General features: G+C 42.7%; 1 protein-coding gene across 1 annotated transcript in view; it reads right to left on the bottom strand.

The window, feature by feature from the left end:
- The window catches only part of SLC24A2 (solute carrier family 24 member 2), a 181,950-nt gene that overhangs the window by 60,791 nt on the left and 97,778 nt on the right, over positions 1-23,381 (bottom strand). The gene's annotated exons all lie outside the window — the stretch shown is intronic.

Below are 23,381 nucleotides of genomic sequence, written 5' to 3'. Positions count from 1 at the left end.
AAGGTCATCTGTGCAGATGATCCACTTGTACTTTTGTCAGTGAAACTTTTATTGGCCAGGGTTGTGTTTTTTCAGCCCTCTGACTGAAAAAATTTTGCTGACAAAAGTGCCAATGTAGACATAGCCTAACTTTTAGAGAGACTAATGATTTGTGATACCTTAAAGAGGCCTCATTTTCAAAATGAGACCTTGCCCTTTGAAAATCAAGTTACTTTTATGTATTTCAAGTTGGGCACCCCAAAACTAAGGCCTCCACTTTTTGAAAATGTATAGCCTAATGAATGGAACTGGATCTCTAGGCTTGGAATCTAAAAACAAAGGTTTTACTGCTGGTACTAATGCTGACTTGCTGTCTGAATGTGAATACATAATTTAGTCTTAGTCTTATCATCTGAGTCTTGAGAATTTATATTTACCTACTCCATAGGATTCTGAAACATATACTTGCATCATGTTAAAGCACATATGTGTACATAGGATTTATTAAGGCCAGTGAGTGCAGAAGAAGGACTAGAACTTAGGAGGACCCTACTGGCACTCAAGCACATATCTTTCCCCTAGATAATACTGCTTTTGTGTGGCACCATCTCCTCTTCATCCAGAAATTTTTTCAAAGTTCATTTTTTCTGTGAAGTTGTTTCTAGTTTTTTCCATTGTTCACTGTGAATAACTTACAGTCTTCCTAAATGTTATGGAAAAATAAAAGCTGAGGGATCCAAATAATGCAAAAATAAACGAGAGAAAATTTTTGCACAAATGTAACATTTTTCATCATTTTCACTTAGTTCGAGCTTTAACGTAAAACATAGGCACGTCTAAATATCCAACACTTGGCAGCAATAGGAAGCCTAAGACTTACAGATATCTCACAAGCTGATAATGTGATTTTAAGATCAATTATTTTCCCCTCATATTCAGGAAAGTACTTAAGATATTAATTATAAAAATTCTAGCACTTTATTTTGTTCTGAGCCCAATATTTGGAGCTGATGTACTGCATGTTCTATTCAGAGTTGTTTCACTTGGGTAAATTTTAATAGACATCTTGATCTTAGTTTTCATTCTAAGGTATTATGAATATATGTAAATCCAGCACTTAAAAAGATCATTTGTTTTGATTCAATTTAAAGGGTTGTTTCTGTTAGATGGCCTCAGGAATGATCATCTATGTGATTCAGGGACAATTCTGACACAAAAACAAAGCTTATAGCCTTTTCTTAAACACTACTGGCAGATATACACAGCAGCATTATTTCAAAGTAACTCACATTATTTTGAAATAAAGTGCATGTCTACACAGCAAGCCCATTACTTCACAATAATTTAAAAATAACGGGCGTCTTACTCCAACTTCTGTAACACTCATTTCATGAGGAGTAAGGGAAATCGATTGAAGAGTGTTCTTCTTTTGACTTCCTGCAGTGCAGACAGCACCAAAAGCCAAGGTAAGGTACGTTGACTTCAGCTACGCAGTTAACGTAGCTGAAGTTGCGTATCTTAATTCAACTTTAGTTTACAGTGTAGTTGTACCCTTTGATTTTAAAGTGCTGTACACTTATTCACTGTAAAAGATTGTGTTACACAAAAATTCTACATGTTAACAAGAATTGATCATATGTAATGATATGTAGTGGTAGTTGTACAGTTTCTTTTCTTTTCTTCATGGGTAGGTAAATGCCCCCATACACATAATTATATGTATATAAATGTTACCCACAGTCTCATTTAGAGGACAGACAGCAGTTTACTAAAGAAAGGATTTTATATAGCTTTGTAAAAATTGTTCCAGAACAAAGGAAGTTCTTGTTTGTACATGTTGGTTTTAACCCTAAAAATACAGGTGTCATGATCAAGAGGGTTAGCCAGCAGCCTGGGGACTAAGGGGTTAACTATGTCCCTGACCTAGCCAGGTGGAGTGGCCAATAGGAATGTAGGTAAGAATTTCAAACTGGGACAAAGGAATTTTGGTTTTTCCCTCCTTTGTTCTGGGCAGTTCTCTCCAGCTATTGAGGGGGACAGACACCATGTCTTCCTCCAACAAAAGATTCTTTCTTCACTTTCTGTAAGTAGGATAAAGTTTACATAAATCTGTTAGGTTTCATTGTTTTATGGTTTGGGTATGGGATCTGCTGTCTGTGCACTTTTTAAAAATGTTTTGGCTTTCCTTTGTAACTGAGTTCTTGGCCCATGGAGTTTCTCCATGAGTATATTATTTTGTTACTTTTCCATCTAATCATTATGCTCCCAACAGGAATAGTGTAGTGATAATAAAAATTTTCTCTTTTCCTTTTATTAACCTAGTATTGGTTAATGGTGGTATCCTGCTTTTTACTTTAGGGGTGAGATTTTCCCAAATGGTCTCTCTCCTGGTTTCTTTATTAATTTGGGTGGTAGCAGCAGAGATTCTATCCCCAAAATCTAGGGTTTTAAGATTTTTTGAGGAAGTTTTATACCAAAGCCTGGTAGATAAGGTTTTGGGGTACACTTGCTGGCCCCCACTTCTGCATTTATCGTGCCAGAGTGGGGAAGGAGCCATATCAACAGGTATTGATATAGTACCTGAATTCCTTACGCACGCAAATCTCCCACTGATTTCAGTGTGGATTGTCCTTAAGTAAGGAGCTCATTACTGGACCTATTATCTAGTTAGAACCCTGGTTATCTTAATTATGGGGTTTAAATTAACATTTAACAGTTTTTCCTCATGTAAACTTACTCTCCCTGGCTATGTCTCCACTACAGGGTTTTTCCAGGATACCGGTAGTATCCTGGAAAAACTCCGCCACATCCAGGGAACGCGTCTGTTCTTCCGTTTTTTTTTTTTGCAGAAGAGCAGACATGCTCTTTCGGAAGCCCAGTCTTCCTCCTTCCATGAGGAAGAAGGGCTCTTCCAAAAGAGGAGGTTTTTTCCAAAATTTGGCTCAGTGTAGAGGTTCTAAACAGAGAGAAGAATGAAAGGAAGCCCTATTGGAAAGAGGAGCAGTGAGAGGAGACGAGGAAGTAGACACATGGGAACAAGACAACTGATAAGGAGATGGACATACTAATCAGGAAAGAAGGTGCCAGTAAGAGGGGAAAAATGGAGAAGGGTATACAGCAATGCAGGAAAGATGACATTTACCTAAGAGAACTTGGGGCAACAGATGAAACAATAGAATGGAAAGGCAGTAGTATAAGACAGGGGACCTGCTGGGAATGGGATGAGATGCAGAGGTGATTTCCAACATTGGAAGGGTGAACAACACAGAACCAAATACCCAGGCAGCAGACAGAAAATCACAATGGAAGAGCATAAGAGGAGATAATTGGAATCAGATTTAGATCTGTGTTTGCTGCTGTCACCACCGAAAGGAGGGCCATAGGAAGAAAAAAAAACTGTCAAACTTGACAGAAATAAGAAAAGGAAAGAAGAAATATGCACAATAAGAATGCATGTTGCTGGCACTAGTAGGGATCCTGCAATTTAACTATATCATAAAATCATAGAAAATTAGGGTAGAAAAAGACCTCAGAAGGTCATTTAGTCAAACTTCCTACTCAAAGCAGGACCAACACCAACTAAATCATTCCAGCCAGGGCTTTGTCAACCTTGCCAAACAAACCTCTAAGGATGGAGACTCCACCACCTCTCTGGGCAACACATTTCAGGTCTGCACCATCCTTCTAATAAAAATGTTCTTTTCCTCACATCCAACGTAAATCTCCCCCTTTGCAACTTAAGACCACTGTTCCTCATTTTGTCATCTGTCACTACTGAGAACAGCCTGACTTCATCCTCTCTGGAACCCCTGCTTCCTGTCAGGTAAGTTAAAGGCTGCTATCAAGTTCCCCCTCACTATTCTCTTTTTCCGACTATATGAGACCAGGTCCCTCAGCCTCTCCTCATAAGTCATGTGCCCCAGCCCTCTAATTATTTTCATTGCCCTCCACTGGACTCTCTCCAGTTGGTTCCTAACCTTTTCATAGTGGGGCCCCCCCAAACTGAATGCAAAACTCACGAGTGGCAAATAAAGGAGAATAATCAATTTCCACAATCTGCTGGCAATTCTCCTAATTCAGCCCAATATGTTGTTAGCCTCCTTGGCAACAAGGCCACAATGTTGACTCATATCTACCTTTTCACCTGCTGTATTCCATAGGCCCTTTCCTGAAGAACTGCCGTTTAGCCAGTCAGTCCCCCGTCTGTAGCAGTGCATGGGATTCTTCTGTCCTAAGTGTAGAACACTGCATTTGTCCTTGTTAAATCTCATCAGATTTCTATTGGTTCACTCTTCCAATTTGTCTAGGTCACACTGGACTTTATCCCTACTCTTCAGCTCACTAATGGTGCAATCCATCCTATCATGAAGACAAGGGATGGGCAATAATTTTTAATGGGGGGCCATTCCAAGATTTTGGTAAGTAGTCAAGGGCCACACTTCTGTGCAAGGAGCACAGGGTCTTGGACAGTGGCTGGGATGTAGAAGGGAGCTTGGACTAGAGGACTGAGGTGCAGGAGGGAGTGTGGGGTCTGAGAGGGAGTTTGGATGAAAGAGGGGGTTATGATCTGGGGCAGAAGCTTGGGGTGAAGGGTCCAGGAAAGGATTCTGGCTTGGGGGAGGCTGTAGGAAGGGGTACAGGTTCTGGGAGGGAGCAGGTGGGGAGAGGGGATATAGAAGGTTTGGATGGTGGCCTGGGGTAGGTAGTTGGGGGGAGAGAGGGGTTGGGATATCAGAGGCAAGCTGGGCTGGGAGGTGTTTACCTAGGTGGCTCCCAGTCAGCAGCTGTGCAGGAACCTGAACCTCCCTGCCTATGTGCTGGGCAGCAGCTGTTCCATGTGGTTCTGCTCCAACACAGGGAGGGAGAGGGTGGTGGTGAGGAGGTTTCATTTGCTGCCCCTGCCTTCAGCAAAATTTCTCAGCTCCTATTGGCAGGAAACTAGCTAATGGGAGTTGGGAGATTTTGCTAGGGGGCAAGGACAGCACACAAAGCTTTCTCCTCCCTACCCAGACTGCATAGCAATTGCAGTGGCTGCTGTGTAGTAAGGGTGCTGGAATAAGATCCTCCGGAAAAGGGCTTTTTTTCCGGAGGATTGGGGCCAGTGTAGACACTCTTTTCCGGCTTTTCTAAAAGCCGGAAAAAAACGGCGGACATTTTTATTTAAATGCCGCGGGGGATATTTAAATCCCCCGCAGATTTCCCTATTACGACTCGTGAAATTAACATGCCCCTTCCGGAAAAGGGGCCAATGTAGACGTAGCCAATAGGTTGTTGATATTAGTGCCTGAAGTTATCAAATAATATACTATATTTTTTAGAGAGTTTGTTTGATTAAGACCTACAAAACTAGGGGTGGGGAACCTCAGGCCTTGGGGGCCGAATGCAGCCCCTGGTTTGCCTGGATCCGGCCCCTGAGGTTCATGGCACTCCCCAGCACTAGGGAGCCCACACATGCCTTTTTCCAAAAGAGCTCTTTCAGAAAAAGGCTTTTTCCTCGTAGAAAGAAGTTTACTGCTGTTGCAAAAACCCCTGTATTTTTGACTTTCTGCTGAAAGAACGCAATTGCAGTGTGAACGTAAGTGTAGTTTTTCCGGAAAAACTTTGCAGTGTAGACATACCCTGAGTGGGTGGCCCCTGACCCAAAAAAGTTTCCCCACCTTTGTCCTAAATGGTAAGAGCTAAGACCTGAAAAAATTCAGCATACAGCTTCCTGTAATCATAACTTAAAGAAACGTAAGGTATGGTTGTTCCAGGAAAATGAAATATGCCTGGAATGGCATTGCTTCTTATAAAACCAAAAAGAAAAGAGACAGAAATACCAAATCAAGTATAGTTCTCAAAATTGACATAATTGAGCCAATGTTGAAAGAGACTGAACGAAGATGAACTAGAAAAAATAGGAAGAACTTGGAATAGGACTGCATCACAATAAACCTTATAGAAAAGAGATAAAACAGAAAAATTTTGAGTAGTGCTCTGTTTTGGCACAGCTAAATCAATGCTTAAGATTTGAAAATTAGAAGAAAATGTTACTGGAAACCAAACTGAATATAGCCCTTCTTTTGTTGAAACATAGCAAACGATAAGATTTTAGTAAAAAATTACTAAAAATATTAAACAGAAAAATTTTAACAATCCTTTTTTTAATCCAAAATAAAAGTAAACTTCATAAAAATAACTATGCATTTTTGAAAAGTACAATCATTTTTAAAAAGCATGTACATTTTCCTCTTCTCCTCCCCCCAAATAAAAAAGACTTATTTCTGTTAAGTACTCAACTAATGCTGGGTAAATTGCCTAATTAAAAATGTTTGTTTTTAAATCTACCGTATCTACAGAACATTTAATTGCAGCATTGCATCTAAGACAGAAATACAGGCAGTCCCTGGGTTACGTACAAGATAGGAACTGTAGGTTTGTTCTTAAGTTGAATTTGTATGTAAGTCGGAACTGGTACATATTGTAGGGGAAACTCTAGCCAAACATTTCTCCAGAGCTCAGTTTTATTCTCCCACACCTCACTTCTCTCAGTCCTTTATTCTCAAGCTGAGGTGTCTGCTGAGAAAAGCCGCTCCGCGTCTCCCTGGTCTGCTGGGGAGAAGCAGCTAGTGCGGGCTTGCCTCACCCCGTTTGTAAGTAGGGATCCGATGTAAGTCGGATCCATGTAACCCGGGGACTGCCTGTAACCATATAATTACCGTCAATTAGAGTAATAATTTTGAATAACATAACTAATTGTTCAATGCCAGATTCCATGAAATTATGTTTGAAAGATTAATTTTTGGATGCATTGGTAATGTGCATAATGCCAGGTGATGCATTGCTGCCTAGTATAAGTGGCAATAATATTTAACATTTCTGGTATCTGAGTCTTTGGCTGTCAAATCCTTGGGCGAAATTCACATCAACTTTTGTGGTAAATTGGCCTACATGGAATTATGAGGCATTGTGATGTGGTGGCATAGGATATGCCTGTTGGTAGGATTAGAATTCTGCCAGTAATTTTCAGTTTTCATAATTCAATTATTTGTCTCGTATGTAACATGGGTATTTTATCTCTCCGATTCATACATTATCTGTCAGTGAAATTTGTGAAATTTCACAACCAGATTTGTGAAAACACCCTTCAGTGTGGTAGGGTGTTTTGCTTTGTTTTCGTCTGATTTTTAAAATCCTGTTGTCTGTGGATAATGTTAATTTGTAGCTGATTACTAATACCAACTGTAAACTAATGGATAAAATATTTCATCCTATAACTAGCTAAGCTGAAAGACACTGAAAGACTGATGAACATATGCGTATATTTAACTACTCACAGGATTTCTTTGAAGGGACTACTCCTATGAGTAATATAAAGCATATGCATAAGTGTAGAATTGACATGATAGGTAAACATATGCACTTACAACACACAGAACCATATAATATAGAGATAGAAGGGACATCAAGGGCTCATCTAGACTGCATTCTTCTCTCGAAAGAGGAATGCAAGTGAAGCAGATCAAAAATTCAAATGAAGCATGGATTTGCAAATCTCATGCTTCATTTGCATAATTGCGTAAGAGTGCTTTTTCAAAAAAGGGTTTTTCAAAAAAAAAAAAAAACCCTCAGTCTAGATGGGGTTCTTAAAAAAAAACAAAAAAACTCCTTATTTTTTCAGTAGGGGTTCTTTCGAAAAAGGTTTTTTTTTCTCTCAAAAGAACCCCATCTAGACTGCGGTTTTTTTTCCAAAAAACCCTTTTTTGAAAAAGCGCTTATGCAAATGAAGGACGAGATTTGCAAATCTGCACTTCATTTGAATTTTCTATCTGCTTCATTTGCATTCCCCTTTCAAGAGAGGAATGCAGTCTAGATGAGCCCCAAGAGATCACCATCCCCCTTCCCTAAACAACCTGTTGCTGAAGCAGGACTAAGTGTACTTAGCTCATCCCTGACAGGATTTGTCTAACCTGTTCTCAAAAATGTGCAATGGCAGGGATTTTGCATTTTCCCTTGGCAACCTATTCCCATACCCATCAATCCAAAAAATATTAAGAAAAACATTCTAACTAACTTAAATCTCCCTTGCTGTACATTAAGACAATTACTTCTTATCCTAGCTTCAGTGGACACAGAGAACAATTGACCACTATTCTCTTTATAACATCTCTTGGAATATTTGAAGATAATCATCAGGTGACCCCCTCAGTTTTCTTTTCTGTAGGTTAAACATAACCAATTTTTTCAATCGTTTCTTATAGGTCAAGTTTTCTAAACTTTTTATCATTTTTGTTGCTTGTCTCTGGACTGTCTTCAGCACAAGTCATGTTCTTGTCTATCATCTCTGTTGAAGGAAAAGGCCCAGGTAGTGACCATTGAATTGTGGAGGTAAATGCATGATTGCACAGGTGGTGTCTTTGGATTCGTTGACTATGGGATTTTGTTCCAGGAACCAGGATTGCTAGAAAGAGATGGGATCCATAATGAGGGGAGGGAAGAACATCTTTGCAGGCAGGCTGGATAATTTAGTGGCTAATCTGAGTTCTCCAATGTCTGGTGATCAAAGCTCTGAGGTACCTGAAGAGGTGGGATACCGGGAGGAAACACAAGGAGGAAGGTGCAACAGGGGTAGCCTCTTGATTCATTCTGAGAAAGTAGAGCAATCAGTGAGTTATCGTAGGGGCCTGTACATCAACACAAGAAGCCTGAAACAAACAGGAAGAACTGGAAGTTCTGGCACAAACAAGAAACAATGATGGGATTAGAATAACAGAGACTTGGTGGGGTAACTCACATGACTGGACCATTGTCATGGATGGTATAAACTGTTCACGAAGGACAAGTGTGGGAGAAAAGTGGAAGAGTTTAATTGTATGTATGGGTATGTCTACACTACAACAGGGGCTTTTGTACAAAAAGAAAATGTCCACACTGTTTGTTTTCATGCAAAAACCCCAGTGCAAAAACGGATTGGCAAAAAATATGCAAATGAGATCACGACTCCTGCAATGAGTCCCTCAGTAGCATATTTTTTTACAAGAAAACTTGTAGTGTAGACGTAGCCTAGCTGTTTTGTTTTTTTTAAAGAAAGTGTGTAATTGTATTTCGATTAACTGTGTATTTGGAGGTGACTGTAAAGAAGTAGAGCACTATTATATTATTTATGGATTGGTAATCAAGATTTGTGCAATCATAATAGTCAATTTCTCCTTGGTTATATTTTGAGCTGGATGAACCATACAGTCTTTCTATTTTGAGGATATTTTCTCATTTAAATCCTTAGTATAATTTTTTATTTTTTAACACTTTATGGAGTCTCCTTTGCTTTTTATTTATGTCTCCTAAAAGAAGGAAGATGATCAGAGAGTGAGGAGTGATAGAAAAATCCAGATCATGATTACAAAGGGGATTAGGTTTTCTCTCTCTTCACAATCCCCTCTGCAGTCTTTGCTAGCCATTACTGCTTTTGAGGTAATTGAATTAGGTGATCAGAGATCTACTATCTAACACACGGTAATAGAGACCACTTCAAAGTTTTTACTAGGCACAATTCTAGCAGCTATTCAATCTAAATTTGAATCAAAATTGGATTTGGTCTCATAAAAGATGCTAGGTTTAGAACAAAAAAAACCAATGTTGAAAAAATGCTAAAGATCCAGCAGAAAAGGTTAACAGAGCACAAGTGCAAAATGATAGTTGTAAACCTCTAGCAGGGATTTACTAAAAGATAATCATTTTGTACATTGAAAAATAGAGGTAATGAAAAAGTCAATATATTCTACTAATAAAAGGATAATAGACATTATGGAATGTAAAGGGGAAAAAGTTATTTTGAAGGAATTTCTTGTTTGTTGGATTATATACCAAATGATCTCACTCCCCATCTTTTACATATTCTATAAATATCTTAAATCTTTCATCATTTGTTCATTGTCCATTTCATCTGTCCAAGATGGCAAATCACAATGACTCTGATGTTGATGTATGACTGAACTTTATTAGGACCACAGCATGCAGAAGAAAAGGGAACAATTTTTTTAAACAAAAAGTTCTTTTTTTAAAATATTTGCTTAAGTACTAAAAACCAAAAAACAAATTTATTATAACAGATCCCTAAATTCTTGTTCGACTGTCAAGCTTTCATGATGGTTCTTGCAAAACTTGGACTTTTCTATTGTTTTTGGACAGTGTCTAGCACAACGTGGGGCACTGGCCAATGACTGAAATTCAAAGGTGCAATTGCAATAAAACTAATAAATAGTAAATTGTAAAGTACAGCTTTTTTGCACTGACGATGTAAATGCCATTTTATCAAAACATTAAGCGCAAGGCAGTCAATTAGGGCCAGGCAAAGTCCTAAAAGAGGGGCTTCAGTACAGAGGGAGGTCAGTCTCTCTCCAGCATGGTCTGAGCAGTGCTGGGGAAGTGCAGGAGGAGCTAGGAAGCTCTAGCATGGCCAACTTTCAGGCTGAGGCCTTGTTGTATGGGCTTGAGGAGATACTAGATAGGGATGTGAATGACTAGTCGACTATCCCATCAGCAAATGCTTATTAGATAGCTGACACACTAGTTGACTAGTCACCCTCTCCCCTTGCTGCCTCTATCAGAAGGAGGCAGCAAGGGGTGGGGGATGTATAGAAGGTGCTTCAAAGCAGCAGCAGCGCGTAGAACCCAGAGTCAGCTGGGGACTCCCCCGCTGACTCCGGGCTCCATGCAGAGCTGCTACTTTGAAATGCCACATGGAGCCTGATGCAGGGCTCCCCATGGCATTTCGAAGTGGCAGCACCACATGGAGCCGGGGATCAGCTGGGACTCTGACTCTGGGCTCCATGTGGCACTTCTGCTTTGGAACACCACAGGGAGTACGGACCAGTGGGGGACTGCTTGAATCCCCTGTTGGCCCTGTGCTCCACGCAGTACTTTTGCCTTTAAAGTGTAGCAACAATCCTGGCATTATTGCTACACTTCAAAGGTGGAGGCGTCCTTATTGACTAATTGTCTAGTTGATGCAAATAGCAACGACTATTTGATTAGCCAATTACACTAAATTTAGCATCTCTAGTACTATGGCGTATCTCCCACTCGTGCTTCTGGTGAAAACAGCAGCTGAGATGGTCCGCTGTGACATTTTGCTCACCTGGGAGATATACCAGGGATATGAGTATTTGATGGAGTATGCACTATCTCCATAGGACCACTGACTCTTTGCATAATTGTCGGTTTATGTAGAACATGCATGCTATGTTGTCTGTATATACCCTGATTGCTTTCCCCTGAATTAAAGGGAGAAAGTGTTCACATACCCTTTTTACCACTCTTAACTTGAGCACACTGATGTGCATGCTTGTCTCATTGGTGGGCCATCTGCCCTGGATCGTATGGTCTTGCATACGGGCTCCCTAGCCCTCTAGATAGGAGTCGGTGGTGATGGTAACTGGATAGTATTGGTCTGTGGAATGGCACACCTGAGCATAGGTTGTCATGCTGCAGCCACCACGAGAGGGACTGTCTGACCTTGTTTGTAGGGCTGAGAATTTTGTGCAGTGAATGCATATGTGGGAGGAAGCAAGTATGCAACCAGGCTTGAAGGATTCTCATGTGTAAACTTGCATGAGGTACAACATAAGTGGTTGCTGACATGTGCCTTAGTAATTGACAGGCATTGTTTAGCCGACACTGTGGGGTTGGTATGAAGGAGCTTGGCAGTGCTGCTAGTGCGTGGAATCTAGGAAGAGGTAGATGTGCTTGGATGCAGTCAAGTGTGGCTCCTATAAACTCGAGTTCTTGAGATGGGATCAGATTGGACTTCTGCATGTTTATCTGTAGTTCCAGTTCTGTAAACAGTCTGATTGTGGCCTCTGTGGATTGTTTTGCCTGCCTTTGCATTCAGGCTACTATGAGACAATCGTTCAAGTATGGGTAGGTTAATATGCCTGGTTTTCTTAAATGAGCTACCACCACAGCAAGAATTTTGGAAAAAACCCTGGGGGTCACTGAGAGGCTGAACGGTAGCACTTGATATTGGTAATGTTGAATGTTCAGTATGAATCTGAGAAATTTCTTGTGGAAAGGTCATATTGAAATATGAACGTATGCATCCTGAAGGTCGAGGGACGACATCCAGTTTCCTCTTTCTAATGCTGGAATTATCTTTGCCAGCATCACCACTGTGAATCATTGACTTTTTAAGAACTTGTCCAGCTTTCATAAATCCAATGTGAGCCTCCATCCCCGGACTTTTTGGGTGTGAGGAAGTATCTCAAATAAAATCCCTTTCCCCTGTGATGCTCTGGTACGATTTCTCTTGCCTCCCCCCCGTAACAGATTTTTTACTTCTTGTTGTAACAGAGGCTCGTGAGAAGGGTCCCTGAAGAGGGATCGGGAAAGGGAATGGATAGGTGGAAATCTTGTGAATGGGAGGGCTAGGGCCTTGCTTAGGGCCTCTAGGGCCAACTTGTCAGTTATCGTGGCCCAGGTTTTGTAGAAAGGCTGCAGGCTAAATCTGTAATTTCTGGCATGAGGAAACAATGTTGAACCCCTGACCAGAGGCTCAAAACATCTGCTTTCCATTGAGGCATTGTCTGCTAGTCCTGTGGTTGACTCTGCTGTCTCTGACGGTGCCTCTGGTCATAAGGTCTCTGGGATGGATAAGATGTTCCTCTACCCCTGAGTGTGCATAGGCAATTAACCTTTTTCTTCTGCTGAGTATCATACATACCGAGGGTTTTCAGGGTCACCCTTGAGTCTTTTAAAGAGTGTAATGATGTATCTGTGTTGTCCATGAAAAGTTTTTGGCCTTCAAAGGGCAGATCTTTAACTGTACTTTGTACTTCCCTAGGTATCTTGGCTCGATCCAGGATCATGTCATTAACCAGCAATGCTATTTTACCAGAAGGGGAGGCTTGAAGAATATCCATTAACTTGTGATGTATATCTGGGACCTCAACCAATTAGATGTCTAATCAGTCTGCAACCATATTGTACAGGTCCTGGAATGACCTGAAATCATTGTCCATGGTAGTCAGGGGTGGCATAATAGACTTGTCAGGTGAACATGACAAGATGTGTGAAGGAGGCTCTGTGTCTTTGCCCTGGGTTTCACTGAGGTCCTCAATCTTCTCCTGCATATCCTCTGTTGTGGGTGGTGGAGGAAATTGTGGGGCCACTTGTGGTTGTGGCCTGACAGGTGGAGATAGTTACACCTTTGCTGGACCCCACCCTGGCTATGGCTGCGGGAGAGGAATGGGAGAAGCCATGGTAAAGGTTTCCACAACTGAGTCTAGAGAACCTGTGGCTGGGTCAGTGCCACTGTCTTCAGTGAGGAATGGCATGGAGAAAATGGCATGTCTTGCTCATCCTCAGAATCGCTGGTAAAGCGCGGTACCGAGCTAGCCCAAGTGGCTAGTGTACTAGGACCCCTTGATGATGGTGTTTTTTTGGTATTGAAAAGAGGCACCCCCATTATCGATGATACCACCAGGTCTTCCTGCGTCATCAGTGGTCTTGATGGCAGGAAGACCGGTACCGCCGATCCCGAAGGCTGGGTGCACTGCGGTACCGTGTCATCCTGTCTCTTGGAAATTGGCAGTGCCAGAGGACTCCCGGTACTGAAAGATAGTACCGACTTCGCAGGTTCAGATGCAGTGGGCTCTGGGCGCCCTTTTGCTATCAGTTGGGAAGGTGTGATTGGTGTCAATCTCATCGGTACTGAGGGTTTTGGTACCAATGGCGCAAATGAGGTCTTCTTGTGCTTAGACACAGAGACTACAGGGCGTACCTCCTTAGATGAACTTGCCCCTTGGGGTTTTTCCTTGGAAGACTTCCCCAGTACCTGCACGTCCCTTGAAGCTATTGTCCTAAATGAAGAGGGCTTATACTGTGGGGATGTTCTCTTCATAGGCCTATCGGCTGGAGGCCAAGAGTGCTTCCTCTTTGCAGTCTTTGTGGAGGGTTCATCACTTGGTGCTGTGCCCTGGTCTGACACCACCATTGGAGAGGTGCAGGACAGTGATGTAGTGGACAGCTGTTCCGACGCCGGCCTCTCGGTTTCCATAGACAGGAGCTTGAGTTGGAGCTCTCTTGCCTTAAGTGACCCAGTAGAAAGCTTTTTACAGTGATGACAGGATTTGGATGAGTGCTCCTTGCCCAGGCATCTAATGCACCGGGCATGCCCATCCTATATTGGGATGGACATCCTGCAGATCAGGTATCTCTTAAAGCCTTGTGAACCGGGCATGTTTAACACTAAGTCTATGCTAACCAACAATGAAGAAGAAAAGAATTTAAAAAACCCCTAACTAAAAACTAACTAACAATAGGGGAGAACCGTGAATACTACCTAAGCACTTAATGCTATATTATTCTAGCAACTTTAAATCTATCTAAAGAATCATGGAGCGCTGCTCTGTTCCGACTGAACCAGGAGCGGTGGACACCATGTGCACACCAGCATGTTTGCTGCCAGGCGAGCGGTGCCACGCATGCGCACCAACACCTTGGGGAGTACTGCTGCCAAAAAGTTCTTATGAGAAGCACAGGAGCACCGAAACACCTAGAGTTGAGCGCCCATAAGGTTACTCCTTGAAGAAGAGCCAGAGGTATGACATTCAGAAGAGAAAAATTCAGTAAAGGGCATAGAGTCTCATGGTGTTTTCTAGAGACCAACTGGTGCACATTTTACTGAGGTTTTCTTTTTCCATGTGGAGCTGATTAGAAATAATAAATAACTGTTACCCTTTAGAACATGTCTGGATTATTTAAATTGCATCTGATGATGAACAATTGTGTATCATTTGAATTTAGCCTGCCACCAAAATTCCATTATGTGCCTCTTTGTTTCTGTTATTAGACTCCTGGACAGAGCAAAAGTTTAAAAAGGTAGCATTTCTTATAAGGAATTACAGATGAGAGGTTGGGATTTATATTCTTCATTAGTCTGACAAAGCCAAATCTTGATGGACATTCAGGCCCCTTACTCTCTCAGAGTAACTATGAGCCACCCAAAATGAGTCTATGAATGGTCAGGTGGGCATAATATGAAACAACTTCTCAGCCATGGAGCTGCCATTCATCCATTCAATGGATAGATCCTGCTAAAGCAAAGATGAGCTTCCCACCACTCGGACAAGCTGTCCAGAGGTTTCAGCCCCAAGTTTCCCCTGTAGATGTCATACAGAAGATACTGCAGACTTGGAGTTACACAAACAGGAGCCGCCTATAAAGGGAGATGAGAGCTTCAAGGAATGTCTAGTCCCCAAAATGTTCTCTGGTGAAAGTGGTGGGGACAGTGTTGGAGGAGTCTGTAGTCCTGTCTATACTCTGAACCCTGTTGTTTGTTGGGCTGTTTCCTGCCTTTCAGAATCGTCAGCTGGCCCTCAAGAAGGCATCACTTGGTCATTCCCCTTTTCCCCGGCTGTCACTTAGCTGGAACTAAAAGGGGAGGAATTTCCTCATGAAAATGTCACTCCCCGGCAACTCCCTTTCAATATATACCATGGGGAGAACAGAGTCCCGGATTCCAACCCCATGGAGAGAAGCGGTTGCTGATAGCATGCCGGCTGTTGGAAAGAAAGACCTCCACTCTTTTACCATAGGACTACATGAAATAGTGCTCTATAGATGTGAAGCTTGGCAGGCTGCAGAGTTTTGGCAAGTCTCTGTAAATGCTGAGTGTGCATCAATCAGGATTTACCCAAGAGATTTTTAAATGGTTAAAATGTTGACTATAGGTCTGATCCTGTGAGTTGCTGGATATCTCACGGGGTCCAGTTCAAAAGGTAGCTACAATGGAATCAATTCAGAAAGGAGAGGTAAAAGGGCAAAGGTTAAGAGCACAAAATAAATCATTCCATATGATCTTTTCTTTGGCTCATGGAGGCAATTTTAAATACACAGTTTTAATGGTAGAGGTTATTCTCTTGGGTTTTATTAAATATAACATCAGAACTTTTTCATGTTAAATAAAAATGGTGGGCAGGCTAGCTCTTACTGAAAGATCCACACTTACAGAAATATCCTATAGAATTTAGTAGGGATGAAACTAATAAGGTTTACTGAACTCATAAAGCATGCCATGGGATTTAATAAAGGATGATATCCCTTCCAAAGAATTTTAAAACTACTGTATAGAATATACTAGAGAATTATATCTTTGTTATAGAATTCTATAGGTTAGTTTAAACATTCTATAGAAATATAACATGCTCTTTTAAATCCTATGGGATTGTTTTCATACAGCCTAGTGCCTTTATCTAATTTTCTGGAGGAAAGATCAACAATCCTATTTTTTTTCAATTGAAATTCCAAGACCCCAGCTTCCCACTGTTAAATTGGTGAAGGGTCAGAATTTAAAATACATAACGTTACCTTAGCGTGAGATTTGTATTTCTAAATACAAAATGTGAAAGGTAAAATAGATAGAGGCACAATGAAATGCACTTTTGTATACAGGTAGTCCCCGAGTTATCCGCAGTTACGAACGGGGCTTTTCTCGCCCCGAAGGACGCGAGCGGCAGGAGGCCCAGATGCGCCGCGGTCCTGCCACCCGCGTCCTCCGGGGCGAGAAAAGCTGCTCTGCGTCTCTCTGGTCTGCTGGGGGGGAGGCGCAGCTAGTGCGCCTCCCCCCCAGCAGACCAGGCTTTTCCGCCGATGACGCCTGGGGTAGAGCAGCTGGGGCACTGCCGGGTTGGTCCCGCAGCACCGCTTCTCAGTGCTACTGGACCAACCCGGCAGCACCCCAGCTGCTCTGCCTCAGGCGTTCCCAAGTCAGCCGCTGCTGAAACTGACCAGCGGCTGACTACAGGAAGCCCGAGGCAGAGTTGCTCTGCCCCAGGCTTCCTGGAATCAGCTGCTGATCAGTTTCAGCAGCAGCTGACTTGGGGACACCTGGGGTAGAGCAGCTGGGGTGCTGCAGGGTTGGTCCCCGCAGCGCTGAGGTGCGGTGCTGCGGGGACCTACCCGGCAGCGCCCCAGCTGCTCTGTCCCAGGTGTCCAAATTCAGCCGCTGTTGAAACTGATCAGCGGCTGATTCCAGGAAGCCCAGGGCAGAGCAACTCTGCCTCGGGCTTCCTGTAGTCAGCCGCTGGTCAGTTTCAGCAGTGGCTGAAACTGGATGCCAGTTCCGACTTACATACAAATTCAACTTAAGAACAAACCTACAGTCCCTATCTTGTACGTAACCCGGGGACTGCCTGTATTAAAAATATGAAGTCATTTCAGGGAGACATTAAAAAGTGATATGGAAGTTTTTTTATTTCCAAACATAAAAAAAACCCCAAAACATGTTTCTGAGAATAATGACTAAGCCATGGTACTTTTGTGTTCAAAAGATTAAGATAACCCACCTGTGAAGCACTTATATGCTACAATGATGGGCACAATAGGAACCTCTAAAATAGGCAGATATGATAGAAAGCTTGAGCTGCATAATCACTGTTATCATTTCACAGCAGTATTTGAACATGAAAGAAACTGTAGAGACTGGTGAGAGGATAACACACAGGTGAAGAGGAGGGATGGAATATTCACAGACCTGTAAGTTGCTCCTAATAAAGATAAATTGATGATTGTCTGCAGCTTCCCACAGTAAGGCCCTAATCCAAAGTTCATTAAAATCAACAGGAATCTTTCCACTGACTTCAATGGCCTTTGGATCAGGACCTAATTATACATGAGTCAGTACTCTGAGTCTGATTCTGCAGCCCCTGCTGTCATTTATAATACTGACACAAGTAGTTCATCTGACTTCAACAGGACTATGGAGTGAGAAAGGGTTGCAAGATCAGCACTTAAGCAGTAACGAATTTGGCAGAGGACATTTCCTGGAGATTAAAGACTGACTGGGAATAGTTGAGGGCCTGAAGCACAGCCAGTCATTAATCTTAATCCCCAGGAAATGTCCTGCTGCAAGGTCATTATTACTGTAATAAGATAAAAATGGGAAAAATACAATGCCACATTGATTTTGTTTTAGTGATACAATTTCAATTACTATACAAAGATCATTTCTAGCTAAGAAAGTTCTGTATTCTTGCTGGTCAGAGTGGCTAAATTGACAGTAGTGAACATCTACACATTAGCCAAAATTTTCAAAAGCAGAAGCCTAAATTAGGTTTTTAAATCCATATGTGGAAACCTGATTGATTTTCAAAATGTAGGGCACTCAAAAGCTCCCAATGACCTGAATAATTGTTTTATTAATTATTATTATTATTGCTGCTGCTGCTACTGCTACTCCCATGTGTGTTAAGCACTTTACAAAACAAAGAACTGGACAAAACTCTTATCCCCATAAACTTTACAATCTAGGATTCAGAAACGACACACACAAAGGTGAGAACAAACAGGAGGGAAATGGGGAAGAAGAGGGCAGATTCACATCAATAGAACCATGCAGTGGTGACTAATAATTCATATACATTTTGTGGTGAGTAAAAATGTACTTAACATAATTGTAATTAATTGTTTTCTCCAAAGAAGAAATGAAGTTTTAGGAGGCTTTTGAATAGGTAATAGTGGTGGCTTGACAAGTAAATTATTCAAGAGTGAATACTATTCACCATTTTCCCTTATCTACATTAGGTGCCAAATATTAGATCATATAGATCAAGGTAACTTTTTTAACTTAGCAGATGAACTCCATGGGTGTATTCAGAACTATATCTGCTGATTTTAGTGCCAAAAATAAGAGTTGCCTTCTTTTTCACTTTTGGTAGTCTTACCAAGCCACCAGAAGACTGGGAGAATGAGCAGGATTCTTATTTGGAACATCTATGTTCTACACATTGTTTACTGAATTACAAGTATAGAATTTTTACTGCTGATATTGACATATAAGCTAGAAAAAAATAAAATAAAACCATGACTAGATTTTCCAATCCCAGAGCATCAATGTTGTAGAAGGTTTAGTAAAGATCTACAGAACTCATCATGAGTCTGCTTTACAAACCTCTTGGAATGAAGATACAAAGCCCTGCAATTGAATTATCACTCCAAAGAAGTTTTATCATAAAATTGGTTAGCTTTAGCAATGGAATATGAAATCAGATAGTTATTTTCACATGCTTTTCTTAGACACAGGCTAACACAGTCATTATTATATTTATGGGCAAATCAGGGTTAAAATCCTTGTCCTATTGAAATCAATGGGAGTTTGATATTTTCACATGCAAATAGTCATGACAATGTCTAACTAGTGATCTATACATTCAATTATTAAATTAGCATGGTCTGTCACAGTAATTACACATGCAAATGTAGTCATCAGTTCACAGACATATTAGCATGTGCAAGTAGGTTTCTACTTTTAAAAAAATTTGTCCAATATGTCTCTATTAAATGAAACAAAAAGGTGACTAGACTTTCTAAAAACCCAGTTAGAAGCCAAGCCAAGAGCCTATTACCATTTGTAAAGAAAAATCATGCCAGGATAGACATGAAGGCATGGAGAACAACATGAGAAAGATGACAGAAATGGTAGAATACTGAAGGAAGCTTCCTTGGATATAATAGAAGATTAATACAATAATCACTAAGCAACACTGTATTACAGAGCATTGAATAAATAGTTATTTTACTAATGTACATTAGCTTGTATATATGGCCAAACATTACAGAGTTATTTTCTATAGTAATTATATCATCTGATATTGAAAAGAATCGAGCTCTACAGCTCCCAAATTAGAACACAGATTTAGAAAGCTCTTCTTCTAAGACCATTCTTATGAGATAATCCTAAGTTTTTCTTTGATTTGTGACTAGGCCCAAGTATCTCTACATTGAATTTCTGTATGCTCTAATGCATGATGTGATCTGAATAGTTAAACGACAATGTGAGGTAGCACAGATGCAGCTAGGGCCCTGCAGACTTCTCTTTAAGGATAGAAGAGAAAAATTGAGAGGTTGTGTGTGGGGGAAAGTTTACAAACTGAGGTAGAAGATACATCAAGCTTCTGGAAAATGGAAGGCCTCCTTCCTGGGGTGTGGAGATGTGACCTAGGGTTGCCCACCCTTCTGCTTTCATCTGGAGTCTCCTAGAATCACACACTAACTTCTGAGGGCTACTTCAGCCAAACTGGGAGATTTTGAGTGCTAAAAGTCCAGCACGGCAGCAGAGGCTCCCTCACCTTCCCTGACTCCGTACCACTCCTGGGAGGACAGCGTGTGTCTGTGCACTGCCCCCTCCTTGAGTGCTGGCTCTGCAGCTCCCATTGGCCAGGAACTGCAGTCAGTAGGAGATGTGGGAGCGGGGCCTGTAGGCAGTAGCACACAAAGACCCCCTGGCTGCACTTATGTGCCACTGTGAGAGAGCTGGCTGTTTTTAAGAGCTGCCCAAGATAAGAGCCGCCCTCACCTCTTCCCACTCCCAACCCCTACCCCAGCCTACACTTGTCATACAAACTCCCTTCCACAGCCAACCTGACTCCCTCCTGCACCCCAATACCCTGCCCCAACCTAGTGACCACAACCTGCACCCTAACGTCCTCCTAGAGCCTGTACCCCATGCTCGCACCTTGCATCCAATCCTACGCCCCAGCCCAGAGAATACACCCAGGCTCCCTCCCAGAGCCCAGCCCCCATCTCTCCTTGCATCCAAACTCCTGCCAAGGGTCCGACTTCCACCCCTCTTGCACCCAAACTTCGTCCTAGAGCCTGCACTCCACAATCCCTGTCATATACCAACCTTCTGGTCCAGCCTGGTGAAAATGAGTGAGGGTGGGGGGAGAGCAAGAGATGGAGGAAGGGGGTGGAGTGAATGGGGATCCAGTGCCTCAGAGAAATGACAGGACAGGGGCACAGCCTCAAAGAGGAGGCAGGAGAGGCAGGAGTAGCTCTTTGAGTTTGTGCAATTAGGCAGTAAGCAACCCTAATAGGACCTGAGTTGGGAAAGGAGTTACAGTACTGAGAATATCTGTTTGCTTTGATATTAATAGATTCATATCTATCCTCTTGGATGGTTATTCAGATGAAGAATGAAAAGTGAATTCCCCCAGCATGTTTCCTATGAGCCAGTTTACTAGGCATGATAATAGACTGGGCACAGTCTGTGACAGACTCTATGCTACTTAAAAGGGTAGGCATTGGCAGTTACATAACGAAGTGTCTATTAAACTCAGAAGTGCAGCCTTCTCAACGGTATCAATCGGGAGAACCACAGGCTCTCTGTCAGACTGAAAGCAGTGGAGGCTGCTTTCAGGTGGATAGGATCATGAATTTTTGTCCTCAGTGTCCTTGTGGTAATGGTATAATGGTAACAAACATGAAAACTATATTTTTTGCAGAATTAAACCAAAAAGGATTAGGATTTTTACTATAAATCTTTCTATATGAGGTATTCTGAGTGAGGTGTGAATAACACAGGAGCTAAAAATATGACACTTTAATTTTGCATAATGAGTGTTAACTTGCATGTCTGGAGACTGAAATGGAAAAGAAGATTTATTGCTTCAGAGAAATGCAGACCTAGATTTTGTTGGGTTTTTTTTATTGTGTGAAAAATTATTGCAATTTAAAGACCTATCTAGTCAAATCTGATTTCTTGGTATGAACTCTAAAGATCAAGCATATTAAGATGCTACATATATTTTATAATCACTCAATTTTTGGAAGTGACAAGGCCTTTCAATATTCATAGGGTATGTCTACACTACAGCGCTAATTCGAACTAACGCATCCAGACTAAAAAACTAGTTCGAATTAGCATTTTGCTAATTCAAACTAGCATGTCCACACAGAGTGGACCCTGAACCGGGGTTAAGGATGGCCGGAAGCAGTGCTGGCAGGGCATCAGAGGAGGACTTAGAGCGTGGAGATGCTGTCTCAGGCTAGCCGAGGGCTGTGCTTAAAGGGACCCGACCCCCACCCCGGACAGACAGTTCTCAGGGATGCCCCGCTTGCAAAGCAGTCCTGGCTTGGATTGCCCGGAGTACCCACACTGGGCACATCACAGCACTCGGACATCAGACCGGCTGCACTTGCCGCGGGCTGCCATCTGGGGAGAGGGGGCAATTGGGGGGCTGCAGGAGAGGTTCCACCCCCAGAAGCCCGCAGAGCCAGCCCAGTCCTCCCCATCGGGGGCTCGTACCCCATTCCTCCCTCACCTCCTTCCACTTACCCCTCCCTAGCCCCCCTTCCTGATGTACAAGATAAAGGACAATTGTGTTCAAAAATAGAATCTCTCTTTATTGAACAAAACTGGGGGAGACTGGGAAAAGGAGGTGGGAGAGGGGAAGAGAGAGGGTGGGAGAGGGGAGGGCAACTACAATGATGAGGGGTTTGGAACAGGTCCCATATGAAGAGAGGCTAAAGAGACTGGGACTTTTCAGCTTAGAAAAGAGGAGATGGAGGGGGGATATGATAGAGGTCTATAAAAGCACGAGTGGGGTGGAGAGGGTGCATACAGAAAAGTTCTTCATTAGTTCCCATAATAGAAGGACTAGAGGACACCAAAGTAAAGGAATGGGTAGCAGGCTTCAAACTAATAACAGAAAGTTCTTCTTCACAAAGCAAAGAGTCAACTCCACTTCTTCACAAAGCAAAGTGGAACTCCTTGCTGCAGGAGGCTGTGAAGGCTAGAACTAGAACAGTTTAAAGAGAAGTGAGATCAATTCATGGAGGTTGGGTCCAAGGAGTGGTCTTAGCCAGGGGGTAGGAGTGGTGTCCCTGCCCGAAGTTTGTGGAAGGCTGGAGAGGGATGGCACGAGACAAATGGCTTGGTCACTGTCTTTGGTCCATCCCCTCCAGGGTCCCTAGGGTTGGCCGCTGTCGGCAGACAGGCTACTGGGCTAGATGGACCTTTCTAGTACAGCCATTCTAAGCTCAGGGCTCAGGGTCGGGGGTCTCAGTGGACCACCTTGATTTTCATGCAAACCTGCTCCTGGATGGCCAGGCTGGCAGCTCTCCTGCCCTAGACGGCCGCTTTCCTGTGCCTAGTGTGGAGGTCATCGACGAGGTCCACGATGTCTGCACTGGACCAGGTGGGTGCCCGCCTCTTGCGGTCCTGGGCAAGCTCCCGGGAGCCGCCAGCCTCGTCCCGGGAAGAGAGGGAGGGCTGGGGGGCATCGGGTGGCTGGCTCGTGCCAGGTGCAGGGTCTGCTGGCTGGGTGCTGGCAGGCTTGCACCTGGCACGGGCATCGTAGCCAGCCTGTGCCCCTTTAAGGGGTCCGGGGCTGGGAGGGGGGCAATAGAGTTTCCCTGGTGTTGGCCAGAGTGGCCACCAGGGAAAGCTGGGGAGGTCTAGCCTCCCACTAGTTCGAATTAAGGGGCTACACACCCCTTAATTCGAACTAGTAAGTTCGAACTAGGCTTAGTCCTCGTGGAATGAGGTTTAGCTAGTTCGAATTAAGTTCGAACTAGCGGAGCGCTAGTGTAGCGCCTATCAAAGTTAATTCGAACTAACGTCCGTTAGTTCGAATTAACTTTGTAGT

Source organism: Pelodiscus sinensis, chromosome 6 (genome assembly GCF_052426305.1).
Source record: "Pelodiscus sinensis isolate ZL-2025 chromosome 6, ASM5242630v1, whole genome shotgun sequence".
Classification (NCBI taxonomy): domain Eukaryota; kingdom Metazoa; phylum Chordata; order Testudines; family Trionychidae; genus Pelodiscus; species Pelodiscus sinensis.
This window is presented reverse-complemented; position numbering and strand designations above follow the sequence as displayed.